Genomic DNA, 9,057 nt, shown 5'->3' on the forward strand with positions numbered 1-9,057 from the left:
TTTCCCAGAGTGGTAATCCTAGGAAAGAAGGGAGTATTCAAGTTGGGTAAAACTCACACTCAGTATCAAATGTGGAACAACCGTAACATCAGTCAAAACAGCAAAAACAGAGTCACTGAAAATTCAGGACCTTGAGCCACAGATGATGCTGGCAGTGAATGGATCCAAGATGCAAAGAACTGGGCAAAAATGAAGAGTATAACCCAAAGCAATCTACAGATTCAATGCAATCCCTATCAAACTACCACTGGCATTTTTCACAGAACTAGAACAAAAAATTTCACAATTTGTATGGAAACACAAAAGACCCCGAATAGCCAAAGCAATCTTGAGAACGAAAAATGGAGCTGGGGGAATCAGGCTTCCTGACTTCAGACTATATTACAAAGCTTCAGTAATCAAGACAGTTTGGTACTGGCACAAAAACAGAAATATAGATCAATGGAACAGGATAGAAAGCCCAGAGATAAACCCACACACATATGGTCACCTTATCTTTGATAAAGGAGGCAAGAATATACAGTGGAGAAAAGACAGCCTCTTCAATAAGTGGTGCTGGGAAAACTGGACAGGTACATGTAAAAGTATGAAATTAGAACACTCCCTGACACCATGCACAAAAATAAACTCAAAATGGATTAAAGACCTAAGTGTAAGGGCAGACACTATCAAACTCTTAGAGGAAAACATAGGCAGAACACTCTATGACATACATCACAGCAAGATTCTTTTTGACCCAGCTCCCAGAGAAATGGAAATAAGAACACAAATAAACAAATGGGACCTAATGAAACTTAAAAGCTTTTGCACAGCAAAGGAAACCATAAACAAGACCAAAAGACAACCCTCAGAATGGGAGAAAATATTTGCAAATGAAGCAACTGACAAAGGATTAATCTCCAAGATTTACAAGCAGCTCATGCAGCTCAATAACAAAAAAACCAACAACCCAATCCAAAAATGGGCAGAAGACCTAAATAGACATTTCTCCAAAGAAGATATACAGATGGCCTACAGACACATGAAAGAATGCTCAACATCATTAATCATTAGAGAAATGCAAATCAAAACTACAATGAGATATCATCTCACACCGGTCAGAATGGCCATCATCAAAAAATCTAGAAACAATAAATGCTGGAGAGGGTGTGGAGGAAAGGGAACACTCTTGCACTGTCGGTGGGAATGTAAATTGATACAGCCACTATGGAGAACAGTATGGAGGTTCCTGAAAAAACTACAAATAGAGCTACCATACGACCCAGCAATCCCAATACTGGGCATATACCCTGAGAAAACCATAGGTCAAAAAGAGTCATGTACCAAAATGTTCATTGCAGCTCTATTTACAATAGCCAGGACATGGAAGCAACCTAAATGTCCATCGACAGATGAATGGATAAAGAAGATGTGGCACATATATACAATGGAATATTACTCAGCCATAAAAAGAAATGAAATGGAGGTATTTGTAATGAGGTGGATGGAGTTAGAGTCTGTCATACAGAGTGAAGTAAGTCAGAAAGAGAAAAACAAATACAGTATGCTAACACATATATACGGAATCTAAGGAAAAAAAAAAAAAAAAAAGGCCATGAACAACCTAGTGGCAAGACGGGAATAAAGACACAGACCTACTAGAGAATGGACTTGAGGATATGGGGAGGGGGTGGGGTGAGAAGTGACAGGGTAAGAGAGTGTCATGGACATATATACACTACCAAATGTAAAATAGATAACTAGTGGGAAGCAGCCGCATAGCACAGGGAGATCAGCTCGGTGCTTTGTGACCACCTAGAGGGGTGGGATGGGGAGGGTGGGAGGGAGGGAGATGCAAGAGGGAAGAGAAATGGGAACATATTGTATATGTATAACTGATTCACTTTGTTATAAAGCAGAAGCTAACACACCATTGTAAGGCAATTATACTTCAATAAAGATGTTTAAAAAAAAAAAAAATGAAGAGTATAGAGAGGAGATTTTTGAGAATACTGAGCTCCTCTCTAAACTGGCCCACAGGATTTGTTTATCCATAGTCTCACCATCCACAGCAATGTAAGAACCAATCCTAACAGAAAAATGAACAAAAAATACAAACAGTTCATGTAAAAGAAAATACAGGATTTCCCTGGTGGTGCAGGGGTTAAAAATCTGTCTGCCAATGCAGGGGACACGGGTTCGAGCCCTGGTGCAGAAAGATCCCACATGCCACACAGCAGCAAAGCCCGTGAGCCACAACTACTGAGCCCAAGTACCACAACTACTGAAGCCTGCATGCCTAGAGTCCGTGCTCCGCAACAAGAGAAGCTACCACAATGAGAAGCCCACGCGCCACAATGAAGAGTAGCCCCTGCTCACTGCAACTAGAGAAAGCCTGCGTACAACAACGAAGACCCAATGCAACCAAAAATTAAAATTAAAAAAAAAAAGAAAATACAAATGGCACATAAACATACTAAAAGATACCCAGTCTCTCTTTAATAAAGTACATGGAAATTAAAACTACAGTAAGATACTATTTTTTACCTATCAGACTGGAAAAAAATCACAAATAAATTGATAATACATTGAGTCATAGAGGAAACATTTACTCTCATACATTACAGGTGAAAGTATAAATTGTTACCAACTTTAACAGAGTAATTTGAGAACATCTATCAAAATTATATCAAGAGAATGAGAAGACAAGTCACAGACTGGGAGACGATATTTGTAAAAGACACATCTGATAAAGAACTGTTAACCAAACCTATACAAAGAACTTTTAAAACTTAACAATAAGAAAATGAACAACTCGATTTGAAAATGGGCAAAAGGTCTCAACAGACACCTGTTCAAATATACAGATATCTTCTGACATACAAATAAGCATATGAAAAGATGCTCAACATCATATGTCATTGGAGAACTGCAAATTAAAACAATGAGATAGGGCTTCCCTGGTGGCACAGTGGTTGAGAATCCGCCTGCCAATGCAGGGGACACGGGTTCGAGCCCTGGTCTGGGAAGATCCCACATGCTGCAGAGCAACTGGGCCCGTGAGCCACAGCTACTGAGCCTGCGCGTCTGGAGCCTGTGCTCCGCAACAAGAGAGGCCGCGATAGTGAGAGGCCCGCGCACCATGACGAAGAGCGGCCCCCACTTGCCACACTAGAGAGAAAGCCCTCGCACAGAAACGAAGACCCAACACAGCCATAAATAATTAATTAATTAATTAATTTAAAAAAAACACAACACAACAACAACCAAAAAAAAAAAAAAAAACTAACTGGCCCACATCAGGGCAGGAAAAAAAAAAAAAAAAAAAACAATGAGATACCACAACACACCTAACGATATGACCAAAATCCAAAACACTGACAACACCAAATGCTGACAAGAATGTGGAACAACAGAAACTCTCATTCGTTGCCGGTTAGAATGTAAATTGGTGCACCCACTTTGGATGATAGTTTGGCAGTTTCTTATAAAACCAGATATAGTCCTACCACACAATCCAGCAACTGTGCTCCTAGGTATTTACCCAAAGGAGTTGAAAACATGTTTGCACACAAACGTGCACATGGATATTTATAGCATGATTGCTAAAACTTGGAAACAACCAAAATGTCCTTTAGTAAGTGGTACATCCAAACAATGGAATATTATTCAGTGATAAAAACAAATATTCTATCAAGCCAAGAAAAGACATGGAGGAATGTTAAATGTATATTAATGAGTAAAAGAAGTCAATCTGAAAAGGCTATATACTGTGTAATTCCAACTATATGACATTCTGGAAAAGGCAAAACTATGGAAACAGTAAAAAGATCAGTGATTGTCAGGGTTTAGAGAGCAAAGAGAGATGAAGAGAAGAACACAGATAATTTTTAAGGCAGTGAAATTATTCTGTATGATACTCTAGTTGTAGATACATGACATCATCTATTTATCAAAACTCATAGAATGTGCAATGCCAAGAGTGAGCCCTAATGTGAACTATGGACTTTCGATGATAATGAGGTATCAATGTAGGTTAACTGATTCTAACAAATGTACCATTCTGGTGCAGAATGTTGACAGTGACAGAGGCTGTGCATGGAGGGAGGGTATATGGTAACTTTGTACTTCCAGCTCACTTTTGCTGTGAACGTAAAACTGCTCTAAGAAAATAAAATCTATTTAAAAATTATATATTCACATACCCTTTGACCTAACATTTTTTTTCTAAGAATTTATGCTACAGATAGGCTTACATAAGGGCAAATGACCTACATTCTAAGTTATTTATTGCAGCACTATTTGTAATGGGCAAAGATTAGAAGCAACCTAAAGCCTCATCCATAAAGGATTGGTTAAATATATTACAGTTTATCCACTTAATGGAATAATAATATGCAGCCATTAAAAATAAAAAAGAGGGACTTCCCTGGTGGCACAGTGGTTAAGAATCCGCCTGCCAATGCAAGCGACACAGGTTCAATCCCTGGTCCAGTAAGATCCCACATGCCGTGAGGCAACTAAGCCCGTGCGCCACAACTACTGAGCCTGCGGTCTAGAGCCCGCGAGCCACAACTACTGAGCCTGCGCGCCACAACTACTGAGCCCGCGCGCCACAACTACCAAAGCCTGCGTGCCTAGAGCCCATGCTCGACAAGAGAAGCCACTGCAATGAGAAGCCTGCGCACTGCAACGAGGAGTAGCCCCCACTTACTGCAACTAGAGAAAGCCCGCACGCAGCAACGAAGACCCAACGCAGCCAAAAATAAATTAATTAATTAATTAAAAAGCTCTTGTATATTGATATGTAGTAGTGATCTCAAAGATATTTTGTTAGGTTAAAAAAGCAAAGTGTACAAAACAACATATAGTATGCTAAAATTCGTATAAAATATCAGGGGGTAAGGGAAGAATATAGGTATATATTTGCTTACATGTACAATTTTTAAATCTCTTGGATACACAAGAAGCTGGCAAAATTTATTGCCTTCAGGGAAAATATTTGGATGACTGGGAGACTTTCTCCATATATGCTTACATATGAACCATGAGAATGTATTATTTATTAGATCAATGGATAGTAAGAAGGAGGGAGGGTGGGAGGGAAAGAGAGGAAGAAGAAGGAAGAACACTACACTAGGATCACTGAATATTCAAGTATTTGGGGACCTCAGGGATCGTCAAACTTGACTCCATAATATATTCACTGGATCAACAAATATATATTGAGTGTCTTATATACGCCGGCCACTGTTTCAGGTGCTGTAGACAGCAAGATGCAAAGATGTAGGAGTACACAATCTAATGGGGAAAGACCTTATAATGAGAAACGAAGTCCCAGAGAATGAACAGACCTTGTCAAGATCACCCAGATTGTTGGTGGAAGAGCTAGGGCTGAAACCCAGGTCTGCAGGCTCCTGCTTGGTTTTATTATCTACCCTGGGATTAAAGTACAGTGAGGGAAATGGACTTGATTACCCAAGCAATGCTTACAAGTGTAAAGATAAGTGAACCACAAAACTGGCTTCCCAGAAAGAGCTTTCTTCTTCTACACATGCTTTCTAATGGTCATAGTCACCCCCAACCCATGAAAGATCTCCCAATACTATCTTCATCCTTCATTCACACAAACAATTATTTAAGAGTCATTATAAATAAATACTGTTAATACACACACACATACACTTTTCCAAATGATGATTCATTTGTCCTTTTGGTTGAGACACCAAAAATGCTAAGACAAAGTAATTAAGGCACAGCCTCCCCTAAAGAATGATCTTCTGTCTGAGCAAGAGGAAGAACCTAATCCTAGTCAAGTATTCCTGATCCCTGGGATTTTCTAAGGATTTTAGGCAAACCCTTCAATAGGGTTTTTCCAAGTTTGGGAAATCCTACCAGGAAGCAAGAAAAGAAGAGCGTCATTCTCATTACATTGAATGACAAAGGTGCAACAATCAATGGCCTGTGGCTTAGCCTAATGTTTTAGGCTGACTTTGATTAAAGTATTATAGAACAGGTATAAAAATGAAACCATATATACACAAACACATATAAACATCCCCACAAATATATACCGACATAGACGTACACACAAATATCAACCCCAAAGAACAAAATAAAAGCCTGAGATGAAGAACCTTCTATTCTAAATTGGCTAAACTTAAAGAAAGAACCAATGTGATGTTTCAAAATGCAAAATCCTGAAATCTCTGTTTGTCTTCCAAGTGATTCTGTGATTGGAGGAGGACCTGCTGGTCGACCTTCCAGCTTTAATTTGGTTCTGACAGGTAGGTAGAACAAGGAATTGATCCTTGGTGAGACTGAAATTGCTGATGGGTGAGAGGAAATGGTTCAGGGCTGTGTTTGAAAAAAGTGGAGAAGGAAACAGATTTTTTTTTATATGGGCTTAGGCCACGGATCCAACCATAAGGCCTCATTTTTAATGGAGGGCCACCACAAAGTCCATTTGCTCTGCTCTCCAGCAAGCAATCATCACAGTTCCCAGTTTAATCTCTTGTTTTGACTCATCCTGAGTCACTCCCCACTTGTTTCCCACTTCCACTCCTTGTGAGAGCTTCCTTAGGTATTCTCCAAAGTCAAGTCAAAGTCGTTGTTTCATGTGAAAGAGGTGTGAGCTCTTTGGGGCAAAGGCCTCTTCAAATTAGAACTGTCATTAACATTGTGATTACACTCACATAGCCCTGATATGGGAGGACTGCTTGTGCCTTCTTGGGCACAGGGAGCTGTTGATGTGAGTGGCCTTGAGGGCCAGTTCTTTTAATGTCTGAATCAGGCATATGTTGGGTTTTCAATTTCCGCAACCTGTAAGATAATAGACTCTTCAGGCTGAAAGGGGTTAAGAGCATCCAACCCACCCCTTCGTTCTATAGTGGAAATTGAGACTCAAAGAGGAAGGGTGATTTGTCCATGGTCATTGCCTGATCTCTGCGCTCCCAATCCAATGCTCTGCCTTCTTCTCCAAAAACACTGTTCAAAATAAACCTTACAATTTCTTATGAAGTTAAACCTACACCTATCCTATGACCCTGCAATTCCACTTGTAACTATTTACTCAAGAGAAATGAAAACATATGCTATGGTCTGAATGTGTCCCCCTAAAATTCATTAAAATTCATATGTTGAGTCCTAAACCCCATAGGTATTAGGAGGTGGGGCCTTTGGGAGATGATTAGGTCATGAGGGTAAAGCACTCATGAATGGGATTAGTGCCCTTATAAAAGAGGTCTCAGAGAGATGCTTATCTCCTTCCACCAGGTGAGGACACAGTGAGAAGGCATCAGCTCTGAACCAGGAAGAGGGCCCTCACCAAAACTCGAATATGCTGCCACATTGATCTTGGACTTTCCAGCTTCTGGAACTGTGAGAAATAAATTTCTGTTGTTTATAAGCTACCTAGTCTGTGGTATTTTGTTATAGCTGCCCGGAACAGACAAAGACAACATATATCCACAAAAAGACGTAGACACAAATGCTTACAACAGTTTACCTGTAATAGCCAGAAACTAGATGCAACCCAAATATCCAGTAACAGGTAAATCAATAAACAAATTGTGGTATATCCATTCAATGGAATACTACTCATCAATAAAAAGGAACAAACTACACAGTGCAACATGGATGAATCTCATAGACATTGAACTGGGAAAAGAGGGTGAACATAAAAGAGTACATACTGTATTATTTCATTTGTACATAGTTCTAGGAGAGGCAAAACTAATTATTATTCTATGGTGAGAGAAAACAGAACATAGTTGTATGGGACAGGAGAGGGGTGATTTGCTTCAGAGGGGCATGAGAAAACTTTCTGGGGCACTGGCAATGTTCTATTTCTTGACTGAGATCGTGGTTACATGGGTGTAAACATTTGTCAAAACTCACCAAACTGTACACTTAAAATCTGTATATTTTATTGTATATAAAGTGTACCTTCATAAAATTAACTAATAAAAAGGGGAAAGACAAGCCCTTATATTTGCAGTGCTCTTTTCTGTTCACAGTGCATTTTCCCACCTCTCATCTCACAACCACCTCACAACAGCCCTGTGAACTCAGTGAGGTATGGCTGGGGACACTGTCTCCATTTTATAGGAGAGAAAACTGAGACTGAGAAGCAGCAGCCTCAGCCACCTGTGCCAGGTACTGGAAGCATCTCTATGGTCATAGGACCTGAAGAGCATAGAGTCCACCTCTCACTTGTCAGACAGACACACTGTGGCTCAGAGGGACAGGAACTTGTGAGTCCTACAGGACTCAGGGGGCAGGATCGGGACTAGAGTCCTGGACCCCTGGTTCCTAGCTCCATGTGCTCCCTCACCCACTGCACTTTTGCTCCCCTCCCTCCTCTCTCAGGCCAGGGCCTGCTCCTGCTGCCCGGGCTGCCCTCAGATCCCTCTGGGGGCTCCAAGCCTGACTTCCTCAAGCTAAGCCCCAAATCCCAGTTCTGCACTCTTCCCTAGGTGAATTCTGGGCTCCTCAGGCCCTGCTCTCAGCTAGTTGTCAACCCTCTCCGGGGTTCTAATGAATTCATCCACAGGGTCATTTCTTATGAAAGAATTCCCAGCGTTATTCCACCCAAGGACATCTGCCACAATTGAAAGAGTAAGAATTTATTAATCAAAGAAAAAATTAAAATAAAAGATCATTTTCCACCTACAAGATTGTCAGATGTCATTGAGGTCTCTCCCAATGGGGCTTTTTCTATTAGCCTACATTGTTGGAAACACCTCACAGAGTAAATATGTGGATTTGTTTTTATTCACAGAATTATGTGAGTAAATTATGTGTTACATCTGTGGGAAATAACTATAAGACAGAGCTGCTAAACTATGAAAGACCTAACAGTCAAACTTCTTTTATCTTAGGTATTGGCATATCCCACCAATCTGCGCTATCCTAGGCTGTGACAGCTTAGGAGTGAACATGATTTGAATTTATGCATGTTTAGAGGTTGTCTAAAATTCAGAACCAGGCAAATCCATCTACTCTGACCTTAAACATGGCCCTAAAGTAAAATACTTGAAGAAAATGGCTCCCAAAGATTACAGGTGGGGAATTTTT

General features: G+C 40.3%; 1 pseudogene; it reads left to right on the forward strand.

Annotated features, from left to right (window-relative positions):
• Positions 1-8,669: 8,669 nt before the first annotated feature.
• LOC137777130 (small nucleolar RNA SNORA18) lies at positions 8,670-8,815 on the forward strand (annotated as a pseudogene).
• Positions 8,816-9,057: the final 242 nt, after the last annotated feature.

Source organism: Eschrichtius robustus, chromosome 14 (genome assembly GCF_028021215.1).
Source record: "Eschrichtius robustus isolate mEscRob2 chromosome 14, mEscRob2.pri, whole genome shotgun sequence".
Classification (NCBI taxonomy): domain Eukaryota; kingdom Metazoa; phylum Chordata; class Mammalia; order Artiodactyla; family Eschrichtiidae; genus Eschrichtius; species Eschrichtius robustus.